The sequence below is a fragment of the Sorex araneus genome, chromosome 6, assembly GCF_027595985.1.
Source record: "Sorex araneus isolate mSorAra2 chromosome 6, mSorAra2.pri, whole genome shotgun sequence".
NCBI classification, from domain to species: Eukaryota; Metazoa; Chordata; class Mammalia; order Eulipotyphla; family Soricidae; genus Sorex; species Sorex araneus.
In genome coordinates, this window is record NC_073307.1 from 56,017,295 (window position 1) to 56,031,184 (window position 13,890).

Consider the following 13,890-nt stretch of genomic DNA (forward strand, 5'->3'; position numbering starts at 1 on the left):
GGGTTGCTGTAACAAAATAACATAGACTGGGTAGCTTGTAAATAACAGAAATTTATTTCTCAAGAGTCCTGGAGTCTAGGAAATCCAATGATCAAGGTTCTGGCCGAAGCAGTTATCTGGTGGAACCAGCTTCCTGTCTCCTAGACAGTCTTCAGGCTGAGTCTTTCTTCCAGTGGCAGCAGAGGCGAGGGAGCACTCTGAAGTCTCTTAGAGGCCACTAATTCCATTCATGAGGGTTCCAATCTCATGGTTTAATCACCTACCAAAGGCCCCAAACTTTCTAGTACCATGGAAGCTACAATTTTATGTATGAACAGGAAGGGGAGACATAAACACTGCCTGTATCAGTGCTACAGACAACAATGTGTAAGAATTCAAACCAAGGATGTAACTCAGGGACAGAACTTTGTACTGCACATGTATGGCCCTGGGTTCAATTCCTGACACTGCAAAAATAACAAAGTATAAGAAACTGGACATAAATAAAACAACTAAATTAAAGAATAATTTCTTAAAACCTCTAAGTTAAGATAATCTGAAACAGCATAGTCCCTATCACCAGTATAAATACTGTTACCTTCAGAAAATCAAAAAATTGCCCACTTATTTCATATAGGATTTAACAATCAATACATATCACATGCAATAAATGTTCCAAATATGTATTTTAATTCCAATTTTAAATATTTAGCAAATTATTCAATATCCTTATTTATGTATGGCATGCCTTACGGACATCAAGAACACAATGGAGAGATGAAATTCCTGTAGAGGGATCATCTGAGAAATAAAGAACATTAATTTTAGAAAGGGACCTAAGGTGTATGGAAGTGACAAAATGTGACATCTTTTTACAGTGAATAATTAACTGAATGGTTATTATTTGAAGGCGCTGTGCTATATACTATCAATGTATTTCATTTTAGAAGAGATTAACAATTCAGATTTTATTCTGCATCACAAAAAAAAGCCTTAAGATTCTGAGTACAATACAGAAAGACAATTCTTGATCACCTTCTCACATTCAATGAAGGCTACCTCATGTAAAACTGTATTAGAAGACTGAAATAGGTGAAGCTAGTTTAATCCTCAAAGAAAAGAACGTTCAAGCACAGCACTAGGAGCACCTTCATTGAGAGCCCATTTGTTATTTGTGTGCAACACTCCTCTCAAATACGAAAAACATCTTGTAAATGGGCACACACCAAGAAGTACAAAAAGGGCTACAAGCCTGCACACAGACAAGCCAAAAATACATTTTCAAATCTTGTTTATTCTTGTACAATAAAGGGATCTGTGCTAGTCTAACACAGAACAATTAAATGTCACATTAGACTCCACAGGGGCAGCTCAACAGGCTGAGCAAACACTTTGTATGTAGGAGGCCAGGGTTCCATCCCTATCATCGCATGATGGTCTGAGACCACCATGAGTAAGTAGCAGCCCCTAAGCAACACTTAGGTATATTCTTTCCACCCTGCCCCCATTTTTTAAAAGACGAGTTTTAGTCTATCCTCCTTGTACAAGTGTTCAGAGTTAATATACTACTTCCATCGTACTATTTCCAACATAGCTACTAACTTTTCCACACAGGTTTCTCTTCTAGATTCACATGTTTTGTGTTTTTTTTTTTATGGGATTCCAGCAGATTTCCTAGAATTTAATTTCAGAAATAATCAACTAGTAAGGTTCAATGTCTCTAAAAACTTTTCCTTCCAGGTCAATTTTATGATTCACTTGTCATTTATCAAATTAACACAGGTATAAAGTAGAACAACTTACAGATAGGATAATACTACATAATTTTTTAGTGGTTCATAAATGTAACAGGTAACCTAAGATCTGTTGCTTCCTGTCTCAAATAACATCTACTAATTTAAATAAATTAACACACTAAATTCTTTCCCAAAATAGTGTTTCGAACAAATGATAGAAATGTCAATAGAGAAAAAACATAAGATATACCAAGACTCCAATTACCTACCAACCACTAACAATGTTTATTGAATTTTAGGTCAATGGTGTCAGTTAAGAGATAACTTTATACAACATTAGTCATTTTTGGAGAATGATTACATTTGAAACCACAATCCATTGAAACAAAGGAAGTATCACCTTCATTTGACAGAAGGAACAAAGATTTAGGAAGCTAAACGACCTGCTCACGTCCAGTGAGGAAACTAGAGAAAGGATGAACCCCAAATCTTCGGAAACCAGTTCTCCTTCCTTCGGAACAATGATTCTTGATGGCTTCTGTTCACTAAACCTGCAGACTCCGAAGCACTTAAAATCTTAAGACATAATTTCAGGGAGTTCACAGCCATAAAATTTATCAGCAAACAATGTCAGCTAAATCTTATGTGCAAACAGGACGTATTCAAAGAAATAGTACTAGATTTATTTCATTCTCAATAAGCCTGACACGCAACAATCTGATTACATCCATCAAGGTACTTATTAAAAGATGAGTTAGATAAAACACTATAGGTGACATATCTGACATAAAATTTGGCCAAAAACTGGTATTGTGTATCATCATTTCATTAGAAAAAAAAACTTTTAAGTACTACATATATTTAGATAGAAGATGTTAAGTTTGTAAACTCAATACCACTTACTGCAATCTAATTTATTAGAAGAAAAAAACCACACTCCTGCACTAACAGCTATGGTTAGAAAACAGTCTACCAAGGGCATCATGTGAGTTTCACCTGTGCTTTCCAACAGGCAGATAGAACACGGGTCTGTGTGCACAGCCCTCGATGCACACAACTCAGGCTTAGCCACCTGAATAACTACGAAAACCATTCTGAAACCTTGCTCTTCCATTTCCTCCTAGGTAAAAGAAATAATTGAAAAAACTGCACTCAAAGATAGTCATATTCAGGTTTAAAACTCCTAAGAATCTCCAACCAGAAACAAGGATAATTAATCACCCAAAAATATAATGGTATAATAAATTTCTCTCTCTCTCTCTCTCTCTCTCTCTCTCTCTCTCTCTCTCTCTCTCTCACACACACACACACACACACACACACACACACGCAAATATGCACCAGGTATTAGGTGACAGGGACCAAGATATAAAGATATGAAATATCCGGCATGTGCCAAATAATTATATAAAGGGGTAAAAGACTATTTTTAGAATAGCAGTTGGAGGTAGATGTTGAGTTCACAAAATGGCACAGGAGAATGAGGGTCCCCTTAAATGTGATTGGTTTCTCTCTTACACAGGTACAAAGAAAGTTTATGAGGAAAACAAAAAATCATGACTCAAGAAGCATCAAGACAAAAAATGTTCTTCTATCTGTAATCCCAACACCTAGCTCAGCTCATAGTAGCCACAGTGAGTAGCTAATAAATGTAACTTAAGCATATAAATACTCAAGCTAATAAATGTTACTTAAGTGAATTTACTGAAAACTGAATCACCACCACATTCTGAGGTAGCATTTTCTGGTAAACACTATGAATTCCTGCCCTTACCTTCAAGAGCTGAGTTCCAGCTAATAAGAAGATGGGGATTGGGAAGGAAATAAACCCTTCACAAAAACTGGGTAGAGAGAAATGTATTAAGGATAATGCTTATTAAATGCTTCTGTTAGGCATTCCACACACTCAATTCCAACAATCCACAACCTTTATACAATGCACACCTCCACAGTTCCCCAGTGATAAACAAGGCAGCAGGCCGGTGGGTCTTCAACCTTCTCACACCTGCAGACCAGAGGTTGAAGGACACTCCTTTAATCCTCAGGACAACTGGGTAGATGACACCATTCCATTTTACAGTTTTGACAACTGAATCTCACTAGGATTTATTAACTTACAAAAAAAGTTCAGACAGCAAGGCCGAATTTAAAGCAGGATTTAATTCCAAGGCTATTTCCACTATACGTTGATTTACATGTCTTTGATTTTTATATTTCATCTTAACATTTGTAGAACAAAAATGAGAATAAAATAAATAACAGTTGCCTTGAATTATCAAGTGTCTTAAAGATTTTTTTACTCAAGACATTTTTAACCCATGTATTTTATGTGGTCATTTCTAAAATATCTTGACTCAAAGACAAATAATAATTGTTAATGGCTGTACATATATTTCTTACGCTTCCACGAGTGGAGGACTATGGGTAAGGAGTTCAACCTGGATCTTTAGTTAAATCAATTTTTTCATTTGGCACAAAAAAATAAAATCAAACGAACCCAAGGCCGCATATATGCAAAAACATTCTTCCTACCTCTGAATTACAACCATAGCTCCCATTTTTACATTTTGATCTATACAATTATAGGTCTAAACAAACATGTAGAACATGACCAAAGGACATACCATTTTAAGAACTTGGGCTGAGAATTAAGAAATGATAGTTTTAGATCATTCCACTGACTATATGTCGAGAGAAACAGTAAATTAATCGAGATTTGGTTTGAGGGTTTTGGGGAAAGCTAGAGAAAGAATCCCTGAAAAGTGACATAAATTTAGAAAACAAAACTGATTAAATCTAAGGCACAGTGAGTTCCCAGTCCATCTTAAGTGGACAACTCTGGTAAAAAGTGTTTCTCATGTTGACTATTAAATGCCCTTAAAATTTTAAGTCATTAATAAAAAATTTGAGAGAACAAATTAAAGTAGCTTACCTCTGAAAAGAAATCACAGCACTATAATTTGTATCTTTGTGTACATTAAATGTGTCAGACACAAGGGCAATTCCAGAGGATGGTGTACATACTATTTGGCACAATAATGCACGTTTATAAATATTGCCATAATACTGCCAGGATTTACATTCTAATTTTGTAAACATAGCCATCATTTCTTGAAGCTGAAGATTGTTTTTGTTGGGCTTATCCGTTTCTTTAAAGGGCTTCTGGTGATCCTTAGGGCTTATCAATACTGTATTCACACATGTTGATTTTCAATGGAGCACACCTAAAACTTACATAATGTTATAATGCAGTGTTACTTCAACTTCAATATGACCTAAAAAATTACTGTATTCATTTCACTAAATATTTGGTAAGTAGCTCAGATTTACCAGCAGGATCAAATTCCAAAGTAATTTCCACTATACATCATGACAAAGCTTTTTATCTTCCTAAATTCTAAGCTTTTTTGCATGCGCTGACAAAATCTCTTCAAATCAGGGTTATTTACTGTTAGTTAGAGATTGTGAAATCACATTTCTCATCCTTCTCATGCCTATTCCACAAGATGCACGGGGTACCTACAGCATCTATATTAACACGCTTTTTAGAAACCCAGTCTTAATTGATTTGTAAACTAATGGCAATTGGTTTACAATACCTTAAAAATTCCAGAATAGAGCTTCACTCCTTACCACATCATGTTTTTTCACCAGTCATCTCTCAACTTCAGATCTTTTCCACTTCAAGCCCGCTAATGCCCGCCCCCCTCCAAAATATTCTGCAATCATCTCAAAATCGCTGGCAGTGGATCCCAAATCACGGCTCAGATCTCTAATTCCTTCGAAGCTCGGCTGTCGGCAATTTTGGCCTCCAAGTCTCATCTGCCTTCAGCATGCATTCTCGGTAGCGCCCTGACCCCTTAATAAACACAAACCCCAGACACATTTTTTTAAACAGACTCGACCTGAGCCTGCCCAGGGGGCGTTTAAAGAAAAAACAAAAAACAAAACAAAACAAAAAAAAAAAAAAGAGAAAGGGGAAGGAGGAGAAAAAAAAAAATCAGAGTCTAAAAATTTATCTTCCCATTCTAAAAGTCTCCCAAACAGCGCCTGCATTCTAAGCCATTTCAAACGTACTTGCCACATGCAAATCTAATCCCCCACTTCTTTTTTTTTTTTTTTGGTGTGTGGCAGGGAGGGAGGGTGGGGGTTGTTGTGTTAACCAACAATCCGTGCATCCCGCTCACAGGCTCGATCCCCTTCTCAGTGTCTCATCTGAGTCGGGGGTGGGCGGGGGGATTCGGGGGACCAGGCCCCCCTGTTTGCAGGTCTGCAGTGAGGAGGCTCCACGGGCAGCCGCCGCTCTCACGCTTCCCTGGCACGGGATCGCGGGCAACAAACGCGCCAGTACCCCCCCCCGAGGCTGCGGGGTGCGTGTGCGGGGGTGGGGGGGCGTCCGCGTCCCGCCGACCCCCTCGGGCGCGCGCGGCTCAATTGTCCCCACAGCGCCGCGGGGGGCGGGGGTCCCCCGCCTGCCCCGGCCGCCCCGGGCCCCGCTCGCGTCCCCGTGTCCCCGCGGGCCGGGACTGACAGTTAGGGCGGCCGAGGCCGCGGCCTCCCGCCCCGCCGCGCACGCACCCGCCTCAGGCCGCGGCGGCCGCGCTGACTGACCTGTCGTCGCCCCCGCAGCCGCGCCGCGGCCGCCTCACTGGTCGTCGTCGTCGCCCGCGCCCGCCGCCTCCGCCCGCCACCGCCTCGTTCCCGGTCGCTGCCGCCACCGCCGGGGCTCATGCGGGACCCGCGCTCCGTCCTCCCGAGACCGAGGCCGGCCGACCGGGCCGCCGCGGACGCGCCGAGCGCAGCAAACGAGGCGCCGCCGCCGCCCGCGGCCCACACAGCCGGGCGGCCTGAGGCGAAAGGCGCGTCGGCGCTGGCGGCCGAGGGCGACGCGGCGGCGGGAGAGGCGCGAGCGAGCGAGCCGAGGGCGCTGCGGCGAGCTTCCGGCGGCGAAGGGGGTAGGCGAGAGCCCGCTCGGTCTCCTGCAGCCAGTCACCCCGAGCCCGGCGCCACCATGTTGAGGGGGAGGCGGGGGAGACGCGCACGTCGCGGCCGCGGCGCAGGCTGGGAGGACCCGGCGGGGCGGGCCGCGGCTCCGATCCCGGCAGGCAGCGCGCGCGGCCCGGCTGGCCCAGGGCTCCGGGCCCCGCGCGCAGGCGCGAGGGGCGGGTCCCGGGCGCGCGCGGGAGACCGCGGCGCGCTGGCCCCGCCCACTCTCGCGCGATCCGCCCTCCTCGCGCTCGTCGTGCCCCCGGCGCGGGGGCGCCTGGGAAGGGGAAGTGGGGGCCGCGGCTCCTCGGTACTCCCACCAGCATCTGTCGCCATCTTGGCGCCGGGCTGAGGGGAGCAAAACTGCGGCAGGAGAGAAAGAAGGGGCTGGGCGTCCCTCACTTCCCGGGCCCCCCGGGAGTGTGAGAGACCCCCCAGGCGCGGGTCCACCCGGCGAGAAACGTGCGAAGTCCATGCTGATGAGGCCGAGTGAACCGGCCCCGGAAGCCGACCTGGGAGGCTTGGATGACGCCCGCCCCCGAGGCGACACGGAGCCCCCTGATCCTGGCGTCCCCCCACCACGGGCTGCCGTTGTCGGGGTTGCCCGATTATGGGGGCCGGCGTGCAGGGGGCCAAGGTCACCCACTTAGGTCCTTTGCCGGCACGTGATGTGTCTCTAGCGGCCATGCAAGTCCAAGTCCCGTGGCCTGCGGATCTGACGTTCTGCAAGCAGGGAGCTTCTGGATGGACCCCAGCTGCCCACAGGACAGTCGGGTCCCGCAGAGCCCTGCGAGTCCCTGAGGCCTCCTGGTCAGGACCAAGGTCACGGTTTTATTTTCAAAGGATGCTTTTTGCTCTCCCCCTCCCCCCATGGCTCTGCAACATTGAACAAACAGCTGGTTAGTGGAATCACTAATGAGTAGAGTAGTATTCTGGTCTGGTATTTAAGCCTTTGGGTTCACAGTCCACTGTCCCTCCTATATTTCGCCGTTATCCTTAAAGAATCTTTTATCCTATGGTCGAGGATATATATTATATATATTAGATGATACGCATTAGGTCATACACAACACACACACACACACACACATACACACATATCCTCGCTTCCCAATTATAGCCAGCTATAAGGGGAGAAAGTGGTCAGCAACTCAAAATAAGTAAACCAGTGTGATTTATTCTCAGATTACGGGGATCGTGACAATATTAGAGCACGTCCTATTTTAAAATGTTTTAGTTCCTATTCTTTCAATATACAATATTTTAATTCCCAAGATAGTTTTTTTCACCACCACCATCCCCCCAACCTCAGCTAATGAAATTTTTCCATTCAGTTTTATAGAAGAGGCTAGCTGAAATCATAGCCTTTCAGTATTTCTCTTTGCTTGTTGTCAAAATTGGCCACTAAGCATGCGAATGTTACAGAGAAATGGATATGTTAAAGAGAAATTTAGGCAAAATGTTACTACTTCATGGACCTTTTAGCCCTTACTTTTCACTCTCTTGCTTCCTCTTAAAAACGTCAGAATAAGTGAAATGTAACCGTGATGTATCAAAATGTTGCCGAAGTGCCTGTACTCCAAAAGAGAATAAAGACAAGAGAAAGAAGAAATTTTTTTAAATGCCAGAATGTCTCCGGTTCTTAGCTGGGGTCACAGAGGGTCCAGATTTCCTCCTTGCGAGCTGGGGAAATCACACACAGCTCTTTCAGTTCATTAATATTAAATATATACTGTCAGACAACGGTGTTGACTTTATTTAAAAAAAAAACTGTGCTCTCAAATGTGCAATGTTTTCTGGTAAAACTCGTGTGAATATTGTTGAGATACGTCACTGATGCATACATGCGTGTCCAATTTTACTAGATTTTTCTGTCATTTTGTTTTATTGTGGGGCAAGGGGCTCCCTACTAAGTAAGCCATTAAAAAGTTAAGACTATTCTAATCAAAATAAGACACAGCCACTTACAATATTTTTTATTCCAGGTATAAAGTGAAAGATTATTTGTTGCTCTGTTAGTTTATTTTTAGCACAGTGTGTGAATTCCTTGGATGAATTTGGAGCATTATGGTTCAGGGAAGGGCTGTTCTTGGGGAAACAATAAAAGATCAATAACTTGCAACCCAGTGAGGAGCATGTCAAAGCAGCCTTTTCAGAAGGGTCCAGAGTTCATCCTTCTAGGCATGGATTTGTCTAATACACATAAAAGCTGATTTGGGGGTTGTTTTCTTAACAGTGTTCATCGGGTATTTCAGAATTTTTGCTGCTAGTTGGTAAAGAAGACTAAGAAATACAAAAGCACAATTTTGCATTATCTGACTCAAGTATGATAGAGTTCGTGTTGCCTCTTTTAAGCTTTCTGCAAAGTGCTACTCTCTCAAGGGAAGAAGATTCTGAGTTCTGGGGTGCAGGACTAACTGTCCTTAAGGAGCACTGTGGACACAGTTGATTCTGTAAAGAATGTCGCCTGGTGTGTGGGTGCTCACTGCATGTCCACTGATAATAGCACAGCGTGCCCTCACTTATGTCCCCCACAGGCTCTGTGAATGATAAATCAGCCCATGTTGCATACAAGCAGATCCTCGGGTAGCCTTTTGTTCACTGTGAGCAGGGATTGTTTCTTTCTCAGGAAAGAAGAGAAGGAAAAAAGAAAAAGCTTTGTGATTCTAAGACCTATGTACACATCATCCTGACCTGTCTTCTCTGTGTTAATTAGCACGGCACAATGCAGACAGGAAGTCTTCCCTGAATCCTCCCCTGCCTAAATATCTGTTCTCCGGTGGTACCCTTCCTTTCTATAGGGTAAATTGAGCAGGGGAGAGGAATCTGTTCCTCTGTATTCCCCTCTCCTGCTGTCCCTCAATGCTCCCTCCCTGGCAGCCCTCTGGTCATTTCCTTCCATGTGTTTTCCTCCAAAATTGACTGCCCCATTTTATTCTTCTGTCCACCTTACATCTTCAACCCAGCTGTGGGACACATGTCCACCTTATAAACAGTTAATGCTGTTTATATTTACCTTTTTTAAAATCACATAGTGATGGAGACTATTCTGATATATTTTATACACAAAATGAGATCTTTGAGAACAAAGCACAAGACATGCAATGTTGGATTGCTCCATTGGATCCCAGATGTGACTGATAGGAGAAAAGAAGGTTCAGCGGGCATGTTAGGTGAGGAACCAGAAGTCATCTAATGCACAAATGCACACATCTGATGTGGCACACAACACTGACAGCATTGGCAGCAGTGCCTCCAAGTGGTGCATCACCGTCAGTAATGACTTGGCCCAAGTCCCACTGTTAACTTTTCAGTGTTCATGGTATCCTACCTCTTTGCAGCCTGACACACCACTGACCCCAGACAGCGTTCTTGACACAGCTCTGGGACATACATCCAACCTCTGCTCCTCTGTCTCCATCTGAATTTCAGATATGCACCTCACCCAGAAGGTTTGACCCAAATCTTCAACCCCTGCTTGCAAGATTGTACTGGATGTTCTCCTGGCACCACAAGATGTGAACACATCTGAAACGGACCCATGCAGCTTCCAGACCAGACTTCCAGACCCCCTGCCCTTACCCTTTCCTGGCTGGAATGTGCAAGGGTTGTGCCTCCCAGGGCACAGGGCCCTAGAGAACCTCCAGAATTAGAGTCAGGGTTTGCTGGCACCTTGTGGTGATGCTGTGATTTGTTGTGGTGGTTCTAGATTGCTTTTTCTACACCTGACCTTCGCTCTTCATAGGCAGTGAAGAAATGGAAGGTGCAAGAATGTGGTCTGTGGAGTTAGGGAAATTGTCTACATTCCTTATTTAGGGTCCTGCTGTCTGAGGCAGCCACTGGGGGTAACAATGGTCATAGTCTTGCTCTCTTCCCTCCCTGCTCCTTCTGGCCACTGGGAAGCAGCTGCATCCTAATGACTAGAAGATCTTTTCCCCTTTGCTCTTTTGTAGTAGTTGTTGCTGTTCTGAACGATACTCAAACTTAACCTAAAAATATAGGTTTTAGGATTAACAGGAAAAGGAGTTAAGAATACCTGTTCCCAATCTCCTAGCAGGTGTAAAAATGCTGGACAAAATCCCAAGCTCTTTTACTCATCTCTGTCAGGTGTTTGTGAGGATTCAATGTTTGTGGGTGAAGCTCTTCCAATAGCGCTGGGTCCGTAGCATAAGCTAAGTGAAGCTGAGGTCTGTGTTTGGTTGGTTGGTTTTTTTAAATTCCATACAAATTCCTGTTCTGCCACTTGCCGGCCCTCTATTCCTCATCTCTGAAGTGGAGGGGATAATTCTACTCACCTCATTGGGATACTGTGAGCTCAGTCCAGAGCTCTTTAGCTGCTCTGAGGGGTTGGGTGCAGCAGTGACTAAACCGAAGAGCCTGCCCTGGTGGTATGTAGGGCCCGCCAGAGGTGTGCCTGAATGTGGCTGCTAAGGAGGGACCATAAGGCCACGTGAATAGTCTACATAAAAATGGGGGGGGGGGGCTGGAGGTCCACAGCACAGCAAGAACAAAGGAACAGGCTAAGGGACTCTGATGGGAAGAAGGATGTGGGCTGAGAAGGCTCCGAGGTAGACACAGAAACAGGCCCAAAGAAACCCAGGAAGACAGTGAGAGGTGGTGTTAGAGGAAAGAAGTAAGCTCAGAACTATGAGCTGCCACCTGTGCTGGTTGCATCCCACAGAGGAAAAATGGCATCGACTCCCAGAACCAAGTCAGTCAGAAGCCCCTAAAAAGGGTTGGGAGCCTTATGACAAGGTCCGACCTGGAGGAGTCAGTCTTTCTTCATTTATGGATGAACAGAAGCACCTACTGGGTTAGTGCCTGCCACATGCGAAGTGTTCATTGACAACTGATAAACACTGTCCTCTGCCTCTTGCATTGCACCAGCCCTGTTGGTTGAGAATTGCCCAGATGGCTCCCCAGAGCTTCCTGAGTACTGCTCCAAAGAATAATAAATATGATTTAAAACAAATAAACAGCAACAGAAGAGATAGTGCAGTGGGAAATGCCTTCCTTGCACAAGGCCAACCTGGGTTCAATCCCTGGCAACAAGTCATCCCGTTGCTCATCTATTTGCTTGAGCAGGTACCAGTAACATCTCCATTTTGAGACTTGTTACTGTTTTTTTGGCATATCGAATACACCACGGGTAGCTTGCCAGGCTCTGCAGTGCGGGCAAGATACCCTTGGTAGCTTGCCGGGCTCTCCGTGGTCCCCAAGTCTGGTAGGAGTGATCCCTAAGCACTGCCAGGTGTGACCCAAAAAACAAAAAATAAATATATAATATTTGCTATTGTCATTATAACATCCATTTCCTCTGTATAATCTCACTGTTGCTACCTTACTTTAGAGCAAATGTACAAACTCTAGAAATCTCTCTCCTTACCCTAAAGAGAATGTGTAAGCCCCAGAAAGGATCATACTATCTGATGCATTCTGTTATATCCACGGCACCCAATCAGATTTCATTCATCTGATGATACTTTGCTATTGATCACCTTATCAGGAATATTTGGGTTTCAGGAGGGGACCGGGGTGTGGGGTGCAAGGAGGGAGCCACTCTGCACTGTGGGAAGTGCTTGGAGCCAACTCCTGACTCTGTACTCAGGAATTATTCCTGAGTGGTGCTCAGGGGATCATACAGGATGCCGGGGATCGAACCCAGTTTGGCCATATGCAGGGGATCGAGCCTGGTTTGGCCATGTGCAAGGCAAAGAAAGGCCTTCCCCACTAAATATAGTCATAATAAATATAAGTCATAATATAATGACTTCAGCCCAATGAATTTTATTTTTTAATGGAAGCCAGTACCACATGGCTTTGCTTAAAGGTCTACACAGCTTTCTGAGATGTCCAAATGCCAAGAACAAAGCCCTGCCACCTTCCAGGCCCCATCATCTTCTACCCACCCCCCACCATGAGTTTTGCAGCACTCTGCATACCCCTGCTTCTGTCTCCCGCACCAGTCCAAGTGTTGCCTCTAAGAACATCCCTCCTGTCACAGGGCTATTGCATTTGCCTCTCTGTTTGTGCCAGGATTCCCATCCTGACCTTTGATAGGTGCTGTCGTGCCTGGGCCCCACTCCAGGACCCTGAGATATGAGGCACCTCTGATTGGCTTTCAGTGTCTCCTATACTGATATGCTAAACCGTGGCACCTTCTCAAAGGCATCAGAGTGAATGAATGGATGATGAATGATGGCAGAGGGGCATGTCCTGGAACATTCCATTCTCAACAGTTTCAGAGAGACAGGGAGAGGAGGCCAAGGGCCCTTCTCATCCAGATTCGGGATGAGGGTGCAATCTGGGAAATTAACTTTCCCTCAGGAAAACAGTGAACTCCAGCAATCAGGAATAATATCAAAGTCTTTGTCTTGCAGGACCTTCGTGTAATAAGATAAACTGGGAGGAGGAAAAGATGGCAGCAGTGAGAGTTCGATTCCAGGCACCATATTGCTCCCCTCCCCCAACTCCCATAGTATGACTGGGTGCAGCCCTGAAGGTCCCAGCACAGCCATGGGGCCCCAAGGGCCCAGGCACTCCAGACCTTGATCAGCACTATATGCTCTGACCTTTGTGCTCAATCAACAGGCAGGCGGGCTGAGAATTGCAAGAGGTGGCCCAGAACCTCCTAAGCACTGCTTGAAAGCATCCCATTCCCATACCCCAAAACAAAACAAAACAAAGGAAACAACAATGAATTATTAGGTCCTCTTAAAAATGCAACTCACTTGGCCACTAATTTTCAGTTCTTGTACCTAGATCTAAGACTACATGGGAAATCAAGCAAAAACCTGGAAATCCTATGAAATCAAGCTATAAGCTACCCTCCTCCAGTCCTCATGTCCTCTGCGCCCAGGTGAAGAGGAGGCAGGAACACATAGAATGTTCTCGACTGCTGTGTGGAGCTATTCTGAATAGAGCCATTTCCCTGGAATCAATGAAGCAACCCTTAGAAAAATGTTCCTTCTGACAAGTGTGTCATTTCAGCTCTTTGAAAACATTCACACTGCATTCACATGTCTAATACCATTTAAATACATCCCATACTGATTTATCCTAACAGGAACCCAAATTTATTCAAACCAAAGGAAGTGCACTGCTTAAAGACTTAATTTTTAAAAGGGTGTCAATAACATTTATTGGTATTATTCAGGATTTCACAAAAGGCACCTTGACTGGGGAGGAA

At 44.7% G+C, this 13,890-nt stretch overlaps 1 protein-coding gene across 3 annotated transcripts in view; it reads right to left on the minus strand.

Annotated features, from left to right (window-relative positions):
* Positions 1 to 6,465, minus strand: part of UBE3A (ubiquitin protein ligase E3A) — a 73,074-nt gene extending 66,609 nt beyond the window's left edge. For 2 of the 3 annotated variants that reach the window (XM_055141243.1, XM_055141245.1), the window contains exon 1: positions 6,327 to 6,465. The gene's annotated coding sequence lies outside the window, so the exon portion shown is untranslated. The remainder of the gene's footprint in view (positions 1 to 6,326) is intronic. The other variant, XM_055141244.1, reaches the window with a different exon arrangement.
* Positions 6,466 to 13,890: the final 7,425 nt, after the last annotated feature.